Genomic DNA, 15,110 nt, shown 5'->3' on the forward strand with positions numbered 1-15,110 from the left:
CCGTTCTTCGAAATCTGATGCGCTTCTTATAGTGTTTTTGTGCAATTTTATATTTGTCCCAGGCCTCAGTGGTTCTGGTGTTTTTTGCATGGTTAAAAAGTGTCCTGAGACCCTTTCGAAGGCGTTCAAGTTCCGGCCCCCACCACGAACTTTTCCCGGGGTCTTTGGATATTGAAGTGGGGCATGCTGAATGATAGCTATTCAGCATGCTTTTGGTTAAAAGTGCTACGTTTAAGTCTATATTATTAGTACTGAGAGTGACGTCAGTTACTGGTCCGTCACTTAGTGCTTTGGTAAGTAAGTTTGTGTACCTTGATATATCTGTTTTTCGGGGGTTGCGATATAGGTCAGGGTCTTTTTGCTTGTGTTGAATTTGAAAGCACACGCGGCGGTGGTCTGCCAGTGATGGCTCGTTTGATACGTGCCAGCCCGCAATCAGATTAGCAGCCGCGTGTGTTGCCAATGTGATGTCTATAATGGTTTGATACCTTGAGCTTACAAAAGTGGGTTCAGTACCCCTGCTTATAATGTTAAGGTTTGTTTGAAATAGGTATTAGCCGAAGCACTAAGAGGCAAAAAAAACAAATTAAAAAAAGAGTTCCAGGATTTTTTTAAAGTCGACATTCATAAAATATTAAGCCCGGCAACAACAAGGTGGCTATCATTAGAGGCATGTGTCAATAGAACCTTGGAACAATATCAGGTACTCGGTGAGTACTTCAAATTGGAAGTATTCGAGGATGCAAGCAAAATAACTGAAGACATACTTTCAAGTTTAAATAATATATTTACAAAAATTTATCTCGAATTTATGTCTTACGTGCTAAATCTATTCAATGACTTTAATAGACTATTTCAATCTGAAAAACCGTTGCTACATCAATTAAAACCAGAAGTACACAAATTAATTAAAACAATAGCCAGTAATTATATGGATTTCAATTATTATAAGACTACTGATGTTTTATTATACTGATTTTTCGATGATCCTCTTTTTGATTTATTAGAAAATGTTCTTCACCCAATCAAAGCACAAAAATTTGAAGTAAAAGACTTATCATGCGTAATAAAAAGATTTCCAAATATTGTTATTGATACAGAAAATTTACATAAAGAATGGAAGAAACACGCTTTTCTCGACTTCAGCGAATTAAACATTTCGCCTGACATGCCGGTCGAAGAATACTGGACTAAAATCCTAAAAATGACAGATAGGACAGAAGAACCCATGTTCCCAAATTTAAAGGAAGTAATAATGGTTTTGCTCGTTTTGCCATTTTCCAATGCATGTGTGGAACGAGTTTTCAGCCAATTAAAACTGATAAAATCGGACCACAGAAACAGACTAAATACGAACACCATTGCAGCTTTGATGGCTACCAAAGCGGCTGTAAAAAATGCCACAATATTTGAGCCATCAAAAGCATTAATGCATGCTACAATAAAATACAGCAAGGATGGTGATGATGATGGTGAAGGCTGGTACTTATTGCTTTTTCTTATTCTTTAACACATCAGCAATTTTTTTTTTCCAAGAGGATATTTTCGAAACCTTTATTTGAAAACGCAGAAAAAACATTTGATTTTAAAATTTCAGATGCTGATGTGCTGTCTGGGCTCATGTACTCTTCGGTCATCATTTGAATTTCATATAATTATTTTAGTCTCATAATCACAATTGTTGTACCTCAATAATACACTAACTTCGTACTACAGCCCGTTTTTAATTACTTAATATATATTTTATGATGCAGTCAGACATACAGGTTATACTCAGTAAAAAAATATTTATTGTATCAATTTACAAATTTGAATATAGAAATCGTCAATTGTACACTTACGAGTATGTACTTATTAATTTTATAAAATATGAATTTTGGAATCATCAAGTAATATAGAAATTTAAATTCATTCATATTAGGCGCCCTTGCGTGCGCATTTGATGGACCATATTTTTGCGATATCTCGATACTCGTTTAACTTCATATCAATTCTTAAGACAATGACACCAGCGAAACTAGCGCACAATAACAAGCAATACCATAAATACTGCATGTTATTTACTAGTAAACTATTGTCTTCAATTTTTTCAATTTGATTTGATAGTGGAGTAAAATAACAAAATGACGGGTGGCGCTAGTTTCGCTGCTGTCATCGTCTTAATGGGTGTGTTCCGCCGATGCAAGCGCTGAAAGCGCTTACAAAAAAAATGGCGTCCGTTTACATTGTGGTAAAGGGCAGTTGATCATTTCTTTCGTAAGCGCTTTCAACGCTTGCATCGGCGGAACACACCCAATGTATCAATTTTATTTTATATGATCAATATGAACAAATCAAAAAATGCGGGCAAGTACTAAAATTCTCATCTATGTTTCTGTAAATCAATATAACAAACTTATCTTCTATTCTATCAACATAAAATACCTTTCCAGAAAAAAAATATTAAAGGTTATTTTTTTACAAAAAGGTTACTTTTCTATATATTTCAGGTGATTTCTGACACGACCGACTGGCAACACTGATTCGATCTAAATACGGTCATGCGTCTTCGGATTTTTTTTTTATCTTTATTTAATTAGGAACTTTTAACATAATGTTACGCCAGTTCCATCGTAACGTAATCTAAACCTACGACTTAATTACATTCTAACTAACGAATAAACTAATTCAGCCTCTGCCGGCATCGGTTTGGCTAAAATACTATTAAATACACCTACGTCCAACATATTGACATTCTGTAAATTTAGCAAAATATTTCTCTTGGACTCATTCCCGACACACTCCACTAGACGATGATAGATATCCTCTACTTTATTGTTACAAAGTGAGCAAAAGGGAGAATCAACCTTTTTCACAAGGAAAGCAAAGATTCGTAGTGGCATGTGTCCGGAACGAATTCCGAGAGCAGTTATTAAAATATTTCTATGTACTTTAAAATTACAAAACCACGGGATTTGAGAAGGCTCATTTTGTATAGTTTTATACCATAAACCTTTGGTTTTTGATCGTTCACTAAAGTGTTGTTCCCATTCATCGTAACAACAGTTTTTAAATTTTGTGAGCCTTTCTGAATATACTGCTAGAACATAAATCTCAATACCCGAAGTTGCTGCCTCGTCAGCTAGCCTATCAGCCTCCTCGTTTCCCGCTAGACCAATATGTGACGGTATCCACTAAACTCCTATATCCGGAAAACTAAATTGACGTCGTTTGAAAGAATAAAGTGTATTTTATTTAAAACCGCAAAGGCTATCGGTGCACCTCTGTGTCCTGAGGCGCATGGACCCAGATGTTGAAACGAGCTCTTTTTGTCTGTAAATATCACTATATGGGTGTGTTGAACTGTGACTACGTAGGACAGAGCTTCGGAGATAGCTAATAACTCTGCAGTCATAATAGAAACCTCCGATACAATGCGGAAACATCCGTTTGTTTTAGTTGCTGGATCATAGAAAGCCGCACCAATATTAGAGCTCTTTGAACTGTCGGTGTACAATTTATACCAGCCAGTGTACGTGTCATTTAACTCGTGTAAAATATTATTTCTTAAAAAAAATGTCTCATATGAAATTTTGGGTTTGATAACATTCTGTAAATTAATTTTAATTACTCTATTAATATCAATAATACTACACCAAACATTTTAATTTAAACATATCTAAAGTACTAGATGAAAATATTTTTTCTTCTTTAATATCCGAGTATGTGTAAGCCGCAGTGATAGCCGAGTGGTATAAGTTGACACCTCCCACGCAAGTGGTTGCAGGTTCGAACCCGAGGCAACACACCAATGACTTTTCGAAGTTATGTGTGTATTAGAAATAATTATCACATGCTCCAACGGTGAAGGAAAACATCGTGAGGAAACCTTGCATGCCTAAAATTTGTTTAGTACATTTATTGAGGGCATGCAAAGTCCCCAACCCGCACTTGGCCAGCGTGGTCGACTTAAGGCCTAAGCCCTCCCTCATTACGGGAGGAGACCCTTGCCCAGCAGTGGGAAATTAATGGGTTAAATTTATTTATGTGTCCATTAAAACCGGTTTTTTTCTTATTTAACCAATATATGTGGTTTCTAAGAGCTCCAAGATCGGCCAAAAATTTATTCGTCACACAATTGGTCCACAATTTAATCTTAAGACAGAATTTAAATGCTAAATACTTACGTTTAATATACAATGGGGGTAAGCATAAAACGCATTCCATAACGTGGATAGGTGTAGTTTCAATGTAACTACCTACTATCCTCATCGCCTTATTTTGTATTTTGTCTAATTTATACAAGCGAGTCTTACAACTACTATCGTATAATACACAGCCATAATCAATTCGACTTCTGATCAGAGATGTATATAGAAGTCTCAAATGTAAAGGATGCATTCCCCAATGAGAGCTGAACGGCAACACTCTAGGTGACCTCTTACCTAGACGATGGTTTGTTAGTTGCACACAATCGAGGGTGCGGCCCCTTGGGTTCGCTAAAGGGGGATGCGCTGACCTTGCTCTCGTCGCCAGTGACCAGTCCAGTGGCGACGCATTGGGGCGCAGAACGGTGGATCGAAAATCGGCTGTAGAAGACATAGGATCTCGATGTCGTGAATGTTATTTTTTTGATGGAAATGTATTCTGCTCATCATTACTGTTGTATAAAATGTCATATGACGTAATTGTGTGCACAAATGGATAAGTTATAATTTTTTTAAGAAAATTTTGTATGGAGCTGACATAAAAAATGAGAATATCTCTGGAATCGCAAGGTTCGCCGTTATATCCTTGCACACTGATATAGTAATATTTATTTGTGAATTTTTGACATACTTTATATCCCGGCATCACTTGCGATTTTTTTTCTAAAAATCGTCAAAATTTAAAAAAAATATATTTTGTTTATGATACATTTTAATGCTTAAGTATGACAATAACAAGTGTAATTTACAATATTTTTTATGCTTAGACCAAAACGTTCTAAGAAATCACAAAATCGTACTACTCCTCCTAGAATGGTGTTCTCTGAACCTCGTATAATCTTTGTTTCGGGCCTCTGAAGCTTCTTCCGAAAGACTTCCAATTGGTACAATAGCATTTACTGCAATTATGTCCCCTCCGTGAATCAACAATTTGTGGACGGTTGATGACATTTAGTACCCATCATATAGTTCCATGTATTTTACAGCGGTTGTTATAGCGTATTCGTTAAATTATGGCATGTCTACAAACTCTCCAGATGTGATAGCTCTCAGAATCACAGCAAATCTGCGTATTATGTCTTCATCTAAGTTAGGTTAGGTTAGGTTGCCTGGGCTTTTTCCGCACTTAGCCTCCTAGTTGGGCCTTTGTGCGTGTATCTACCCTCTTACATTGTTACATTGATTCACCCTCACTCCAGCCATCCTAGTTCCTCCCAGAACTTCAGTAGCTTTTTCAAGTTGCTGCAGGCTTCCGGGAGTGTTGTTGGCAATATTTTAGTTCGCGCTCGTTGATCCGCCACGCTGTTGCATTCCACAAGTACATGTTGTGGTGTTTCCTCTGCCTCCATGCATCCTCTGCACAGAGGGCTGTCCGTCACACCTATTGTACATAGATGTTTGTTTAGGGGACAATGGCCGGTTAGGATTCCTATTACCTTGCGTATTTTGTCCCTTTTTAGACTGATAAGGTTGCGGGCAAGATTTTTAGGTGCCACCAGAACTGCAGCCTTAGTTTGCCTGCAACCTTTGCTGTTGTTCCATTCTTTTAGGTGTTTCACTTCGGTGTTTCTGTTCAGCCAAGATTTAATTTGTGCTTGGGGGATTGGCAGTAGTGGTTCCGGTCCAAATACTGTTCCCTTTGGTCCACATTTGTTATAAAGAGCTCGCACTTCGTTAATCTTACACTCAAAATTTTTACCTTGCCTTCTAGTTGGGCCTAACTTAACTATATACTCTCTCAATAACTTAATTTGTATGAATATTGACGTTAACTCTATTTCCATTGAACTAATTTTATAAAATACGTATACCGACAATCAATGAAAGAAACAAAGAGAAAAATAATAACTAAAATCCTTAAACATTTAAGCAACTGCACTTACTAATCACTTCTTGGCTTTGACTGGCCTCTTCTTCAGGCTTGTACTGCGCGGGCAACTTCTCTCCGATTGATCTCCTGCTGGATCCAACTGCTGTGGCATCTCTTGTAAAAGTACGCCCCCAGGCCTACCACGACGACTCCGAAACAGACGGCGATAAATAACAACGTCGTGTGCACCTGTGACATTTGCTGGCTCACAGACGCTCCGTTTGATCCTCCAGAAGCCGTTTGGGCGATGATCACCTCTTCCTTTGAAGATGATCCTCCCATAGTGGTAGACGAAATCCTCTTCTTCACTTACATGCCGATTGTTTGCCTGTTGGTTTCTTCATTGGTAGAGCGGGCGCGCAGCAGAGCTCGATCGGGTTACGCAGTCCCGTTCAGTGGCAGGGTCGCCATGTGGTGTTGGGACGGGAAATGAAATACCGAACCGGTCATAAGATAGACTTCGAACTCTATGCCCTCCGTCTTTACATTTATTAAGTTTTATATGCTACAATGTACGTGACATATTTCTTATATCTAACATCTTACATTATCTTAGCAACTACGTGATGTACGTGACTACACGCCACACTACAGTTCCCCTTTTAGCTAGTTCATCAGCTGCATCGTTTCCCATTGAGTTGCTGTGCCCTTTGATCCATTGCAGGGTAACCGTGTTTGTACATGCAATAGCTTGAAGCGCATTGTGGCATTCCAGAACAAGGGCAGATGTTATTACGTTGTTTTGTAAGGCTTGTAGCATGGATGCACTGTCCGAGACAATTTTTATTTTAAGGTCTCTGACATCGCTGGCTGCGACTGCTTGTGCTGCCTTAGTGATTCCTATACATTCTGCTTGGAAGATTGTACTTAGTTTATCTAGGGTGGCTGATATTTTGATATTTAGATCGTTCGAGAAGACACCGGCTCCTGTACCATGTGCGGTTTTGGATCCGTCAGTGTATATCCTAACTTCGTTGATGCCAGAGTCATCTTTAGATTCCTCTTTAAGTTGGATATTGTATCTTCGGTCGAAAACGTGGTGACACGGCGTTCTATCTGTAGGTGCATCGAGAAGTGGTATTTCCTTCAGGATACCTTGCAGAATTTTGGTGTGTGTTGTTTCTGGGTTCTGCTGCCATAGCCCGTTTGCTCTTAGTCTTAGGGCAGCCGCCTGTGCCTCCTCCTGTATGACCAAATCTAAGGGCCTAAGGTTCAGGAGATACTCAAGTGCATTTGATGGAGTGGTTTTCATGCATCCAGTGGTGGCTACACATGCTAAGCGTTGTGTGCTCTGGAGTTTTGTTTTTACCGTTGTCAGTTGTGTTCTGGGCCACCATACAACTGATCCGTAGGTGATAGAAGGTCTGATAACTGATGTGTATAGCCAGAGTGTTATGTTTGGGTTGAGACCCCATTTGTTACCAACCATTCTTCTACACTGGCCGAACGCTATGCAGGCCTTCCTAGTTTTTGCTACGGTTTAGTCTCGAAACGTTCAAGTTGCAAAATAGCATATGGTTGCAAAACGGTCAAATCTCATAAGAGTCAAATCTCGAAACCTCCAAGTCTCAAAATATCTACATCTCAAAACATCCAAGTTGCAAAATAGTCAAGTCTCAAAACACGCAAGTCTCATAATATTCATTTTTTATATACAAGTGATTTGTAAGTGGTGTTATATTTTTGATCTTGAAGGGAGTTTGTATTAGTAAAACAACCGTTCCCGATCGAGTACCATTTAATACTAATTTCTTATACAAATGCGATACATTATATAACATAGATCTTACCTAGATACTACACCTCACCTCGGGGGTGCGAGAAAAAAAAACACATAACAATCATTTGTATTTTTTTTTTAGAATATAAAATAAAGGTTACTTACGCTCTAAATGGCTTAGTCCTATTTTTATGTATAGTATAAGTTTTATTATTCTTTAAAATTTTGACATAAGCACCTAAATCTTCTAAAATAACAAATGGTCCATCCCATTGAGAATCTAATTTAGTAGCCGTTTCATTCTTAATAAGTATCAATTGACCATTATCATATGTTACATTATTTATGTTTTTATCATAAACACTTTTACGATTATGTTTACTTATTAATAAATTTTTACGAGCATCTTGATGTGCTACTTGTAACTTATATTTAAGATCTAAAGGATAACTTTCAGTGTTATACAAAGGTTCTATGTCTTGACTTACTCTACATGGTATTACACTAGCTCTTCCAAATACCAATTCGAAAGGTGTGTACTTTGTTTCTGTATGAACAGTATTATTGAAACTGTAACACCAAAATGGTAACCAATGACTCCATGTTTCTTTTTTACCATCACAATATATTCGCAGAAAAGCACCGAGACTTTTATGAGAGTTTTCAAGTGCACCGATAGACTGATGGTGATATGCTGTGGACGACAATTTATTTATTCCCAATAGTGTACATACCTGTTCCATCACTGAAGACATGAATTCCGTTCCACGATCTGTCGCAATGGTATTTGGTACACCAAATCTTAAGATAAAATTATCAACTAGAGCTTTTGCTATACTTACCGTGTCCTTTGTTTTTAGAGGATAAGTCTCTACAAACTTAGTTAACTCGCACTGCAGGCTTAAAATATAACGATTACCTTCAGAATCTTTTTCTAAAGGGCTTACAGTATCGAGAAAGATTTTTTCAAAGGCATATGAAGCCGTTGTAGTTATCTCCATGGGCGCCTTGACATATCTACAATGCTTCATTTTCTGACACTTTATGCATTTACTCACGAATTCCTTAACATCTTTATCTAGTCCTGGCCAGTAAAATTTTCTTCTAATGTTATTGGTCATTCTACGTACACCAGCATGTCCAGCAGTGGGTAGTAGATGAAAGTCATGTAAAATATAATTTCTTTCTTCTTTATCATCAATTCTTTTAACACCTCTTAATACATACATTCGGGGACCGGTCCATTCCTTATTATCTTTTATTTCTTTTAATATATCTTTAATGAAACTTTCATATTCTTTAATTTTGATTATGCATAATTCTTTTATCTTCATATCTTTGCAAAATTCTCCTAACTTAGTCACAAATTCGACTCGCGTAAATTGTGCCTTAAAGTTAAGATTAATAAACAACGTTTTTCTACATCGACTGTAAATAAAACATTCCTTTTCTACATCTATATTATTTTGACTTCTTAATTTATTCAATTCATCATTTCCTATAAAAGTAATTTCCACACAATAACTTGGTGCTCTTAGTACCTCAACTACATGTGGTTGATCAGGCCACGGTTCGTCGGGTCTACTAATAACAGGTGAAGATGGATCTTATTCATCTAAGTCTAAACGCCTTTTCTGCGCTCTGGTCATAACTAACATTATTTCTTCATGCATCTGCTTTAAGCTATCTGATGTAATATTTATCCTAGACAAAGCATCTGCGACACTGTTCTCCTTTCCTTTCACATATAATATTTTAAACTGATATTCCTCTAGAGCTAACCTGAATTTCGTTAGTCTACTTGATGGATCTTTCATTGAAAATAAATATATTAGAGGTCTATGATCTGTCATTATTGTGAACGTTTTACCGTATACGTAAGGTCTAAAGTACTTCACAGCCCACACAATAGCTACTAATTCTTTCTGGATTGTTAGGTAATTCAGTTCAGCTTTATTAAGTGGTCTGCTAGCATACGCGACCGGTTTCATATTTTTATTGCATAGAACTGCTCCAACGGCTGTATCTGAAGCATATTCTGTTTGAATGACAAATTCATTATCTTCAGAAAAATCTGGAAATTCTAAAACTGGTGGAGTTGTCAAAGCATGTTTTAATGTGTTGAATGCGTTTTGACACTCATCAGTCCACTTAAACGGTTCATATTTTCTGGTTAATTTATTTAATGGATAAGTTATTTCCGCAAAGTTTTTAATAAATTTTCTATAGTAATTACAAAAAGCTACGCCATTTTGAGTTACTAAATGACCTAAGTAGAGAATTTCTTTACGCAAAAAATTGCATTTTTCTGGATTCAATTTTAAATTAATTTTTCGCAATCTTTCTAGAACATCTATCAAATTTTTGTTATGTATACCTAAATTCCTACCGAAAACCACCAAATCATCTAAATATATAAAACATCTGTCAAATGTTAAGCCAGACATAGCTACTGACATGACTCTGCTAAAAGCACTTGGACTTGTTTTGAGTCCCATGGGCAATCTCTTCATTTGGTACTGCCCAGTGTCAGTGGTAAATGCTGTATACTCCCTACTGTTTTTGTCTAAAGCTACTTGGTAATATCCTTGATTTAAGTCTAAATGTGAAAAATAGACTGATCCAGCGAGTGAGTCTAAAATTTCGGAAATGTTGGGTAATGGAAATTTGTCATCTACAATGCAATCGTTTAGTTTGCGGTAATCGACTACAAGTCGCCATTTCTTATCGTTTCCGCTTTTCTTTGGTACCAATAAGATAGGACTCGACCACTCACTTTTTGCTTCTTCTATTATGTCATTATCAATCATTTTTTCTATCTGCTTTTTCACTTCACTTTTCAAGGAATGTGGTAGCCGATATTGCTTAACATAAACCGGACTAGTATTTGGTTTTAAGGTTATCGATTGTTCATAAACGTTAGTTGTACTTAATTTGTCGCCGGGTAAAAAGAAAACATCCGAATATTTGGAACATAGCTCTTCAATTGATTTCCGTTCTTCTAAGTTTAAATTATTTAATTTTAAAATGTTTAATAAAGTTTTAGCCCTCTCTAAACTATTACTTTTAGATTTAAAATCGCATAAATTATAGTCTAGAATTGAGTGAATTTCTGGTTGAAACATCGGTAAAGTGACATCATGTTCATTGGTATTTAGAATTTTTACAGGTAACCTATTATTTTTAATTTTGCCAATACATCCTGCCAGAAACACATTTTCCGCCAAATGCCTACTATGTATAACACAATCATCATTTAAGTTATTATTGACAATTAAATAGTGAATTGATTCACTTCGAGCCGGGATATGTAACACATCGTCTAAATAATCTATAGTATCACGAAGTACCAGAGAATATTCCATTCCATATTTAGATAGGGTGATGATGTTATTCTCTAAGTTGATATTCGATGCATAGCGACACAGAAAATCTAAACCTAGAATACCATCAGCCTTTATTGGTATGTTATCGAAAACATGTAAGTTGATATTAAAATCAACACGTTGTTGCTCATCACGATGAGTCAGATTGAGATTAATAAATCCAGTTGCTTGAATTAGACCACCAATACCATTTATGATAGTATCATTTTCAATTATGGAGCTGTTACTAGGCAATACGACTCTCTTTATTATGGATAAGGATGCTCCTGTATCTATTAACCAAAAGTATTTTCTATTACCTAAGTATAAAACTAAGAATTTTGCTTTGCCAGTTAACGATAAAATGTTATGTTTCAGATCGAAAAAACTGCATTTGATCGTTGTTTGAAGTCACAGCCTCAGAAGTACTAGATTGATCTGTACAAAACACGCGATGATTATTGCCACTACCACGAGTTTTGTAACTGGAATGTTTCTCGCTTGAAACATGATAATTTCGTCCTCGATTAAATGAACCTCTGGTCCTACCACGAGAAGGATAAAATAATCTTCCACGTGAATATCCTCTGACGTAATTATTACCGAAATTATTTTGATGATAGTATCCTCGTTGTCCACGTGACTGATGACTATAAAATTGCCCTCGGCGAGAATTATAAGCATGCGACTTACCTCTACCACGACGCGAAAACTGCATGACCTCACCGCTTTCATGAGTCGATGTCGCTGTTAACTCTTCGTCCTTTGCCGCCTGGATCGCGTCCTTTAGGTTATAGTAGTTACGCGCAGCAATAATTGTACTGAGTCGGGAGTCACTCAATCCATCTGCGAATCGTTTAATAGCAATTCTTTCATTTAAGGGTTTTAGTACAGCATAATCTTGTGAGTTACCATTTGCCTGCGTTATTGTCAGATTTGTGAATAATTTTTCAATTTCTGTACCGTACTGGTCAATTGTACGCCAGCCTTGAGTAGTATTTTGTAACCGTGATTGTATTGCAGTAAACGATTTCTTAGGTAGAAGGGTGGAACGTAAATCTCTGACAAGATCGTTTGCCGATGTATAACTATTGGACATTCGTAATTTAGCATTTTCCGTCAGTCTACTCTTCAAAACAAATGTTATAAGTAACTTTTTCCCTGCTTCTGATAACATATCTGCATACATTTCTATAGAGTCAATAGCACCTTTGATGTTATTCTCATCATTACTGCTCATCACAGGAATCAAGTTACAGGCCGTTTTTAAATCAAACTTCATGATTATATCTGTATTTGGGACCGTATCACAAAAATCACTTTCACTACTACTACTACTACTATCTTTCCTACTTTCAGTACATAATTCAGTAATTTGCAAATAACATGCCTCTATTTCGTCCTTTAATAAAGTTACACGTGTCAATATCTTAGGTTTTATTCCTTCCTTATTAGACAAGAATTGAATTATTTTCTTACTTCTCTCAAATATAGCTTCTGTTTCTAACAATTTATTTTTTATAACATTACCTTTAAATCTTGATTTTCCTTTTTTTATTAAATATTTCTTAATAATCGTAAGGCTCTCTAAGCATTGAAGTAACTCATCTTCCATTCCTGTTAATAAAATCTAATAATGTTAAAACATACATACCAAATTCACATGGTGAGTTACCGTAGTAGGGGCCACAGAATGTAATTTGATATAGGATTGCAATCGCGCACCATACAAAGAAAGATAATGCAAACAATGTATTATTACAATGTATTATTTTATGCTAATTTTAATTTTAAGTTTAGAGTCATTAATAAAGTTTATTATTTACTTCTTATTTATATTACGTTGCACTTTATTTACCATAGTCTTAGTATAGTCATAGTCAGTTATATTACCTCTAGGAAGGTGGAATGATCGTCGAAGGTTATTTTGTAAAATTTGCGTCCGGATCCATGAATGGTGACATTTCTTATATTGTTTGTAGATGAAATATATAGCGCCAAGACCCAAAATTGTACAGATTATTAGTAGGGCAATGCTTATTGTTGACATGTGCAGCTTCATTTCTTCAACATGGGCAGAATTCGAACCCGCAGCATTTTGGTTCAGGAAAAATGTCTCCTTTTCCACGTTTGAACGGCACATATTTTCCACAGGTGCTACTTATTTGTTACGCCAAAATTATTTGTTAAGTCCGTAATTGTATTGAGTATTAAACTGTTATACTACACCGAGAGTGACACTGCACCGTGCGCTCCAACTATGGCACGGTCGCCATGAAGGGAGTTTGTATTAGTAAAACAACCGTTCCCGATCGAGTACCATTTAATACTAATTTCTTATACAAATGCGATACATTATATAACATAGATCTTACCTAGATACTACACCTCAATCTTGACCTCAAATTTCTAACAACTTGATGGGAACTTAACGCTTGTTAAGATGTGTTTTTCAGATAAATAGTTAAGATGTGTTTACTGTTTATCTCGGGTAAGGAAAAAAGCACCTTACTAAAATCAGGGTATCGGATAAAAATAAAAACAATTAAATATTAAAACATTTATTTATAAAAAAAACCTCATTCGTTATACATACGCAAATAAATCTGAACATAAAAGGCATGAATATTATACATAATTTAAACAAATTCGTACCCGTTTAAATAATTATTTATATTGAGATCAAAATCATTTTTTTCTAAATTTTAATTTTCTTATTAACACACATTATTACACATAATAATGGCGTTTAATGTAAAAATTAAAAAAATCGTTTTGTTGTTTTTTTTTTCAAGTATATTTTCTTTGAAATCTATGTAATGATTTCAGCAGAAAATATTATATTTACATAATTTTGTAGAAATCAAACTATAAAATAACCTTTAAATTTAAATTATAACTTGTGAATGTAATATGTAAATCAAAATATATTTAAAAAAATTAAATAATCATTTTCTATTTTTTGAAAATAAGTCTAAGAAAAATAATACGTTTTAGAAATTGCGGAATGGATAAATTATTTTGATTTAATTTTGTCAAATACCTATTATATTTTTTGTCAAAATCAATGTCGCATTGCCTTCTGCGATTGCCTTTTACAGTTTTAAAGAGTGTTTCTTTAAGTCTGCAGTCATAATGATTAGCCTCTTTTCTCAATTTAAATAAGAACAAATATATATTAGGTTTCTTTGGAATTCGCCGGTTTAATCGATGATGCCATCCCTCAAGAGCATTCGTCGTTCTGTGGCGGTGTCCAGCGCAGCTGAGAATATGAGGTGACATTTTGGGATACCATGTATTTTCAAAATAAAGACGAAAGCGACGCATTTCTGGTGAATCCGGAGCGTTTTGCAATATATATTGCCATGTATCATGAATTAGGTTTGAAGGAAATAACGGTATTATTGCAGTCATCCTAGTTATGTTTCTTCCCTGTCTTGTAGTGTTTAATTTTACCTTTTTTGAGTACTTCCAAATAGCATTATTAAAGTGATGATAACATCCACTAACATCTGCGGTTGGGTAAACAGTTGACACAGCATTCATTATGGCGATTTCATAATCGGATTTAAAGGATTTAATGTTCAATTGGAGATTTTCTTTAATGACATTAAAGAAACGTACATATGTATGTTTCTTCACATTTGTTTATGAGAAGTGCATAAACGGCAGGAATTATATTAGTATGATTTTTAGTTGAACCGATGTCCAAATGCATAGTAAACACCTGGTAAAACGGTTTTGGCGTTGTTTTAAATGTTCCATCTGCGTAATAATTTCCAGGCCTTTTCACCATTTTTTTTGCAAGATTCGTGGCAAAAATAAAAATTTTGTCATCATTATATATTAAAAAATTTTGCGACAATGCATGGGGCAGTGTTATTGATTCTGGGTTGCTATGAGTTAATAAGTCAGTACTTAAATATTTTTTGCGAGCCCGGTATAGTGAATGTTTGATGCAGTTATAT

The sequence above is a fragment of the Anticarsia gemmatalis genome, chromosome W (assembly GCF_050436995.1).
Source record: "Anticarsia gemmatalis isolate Benzon Research Colony breed Stoneville strain chromosome W, ilAntGemm2 primary, whole genome shotgun sequence".
NCBI lineage: Eukaryota > Metazoa > Arthropoda > Insecta > Lepidoptera > Erebidae > Anticarsia > Anticarsia gemmatalis.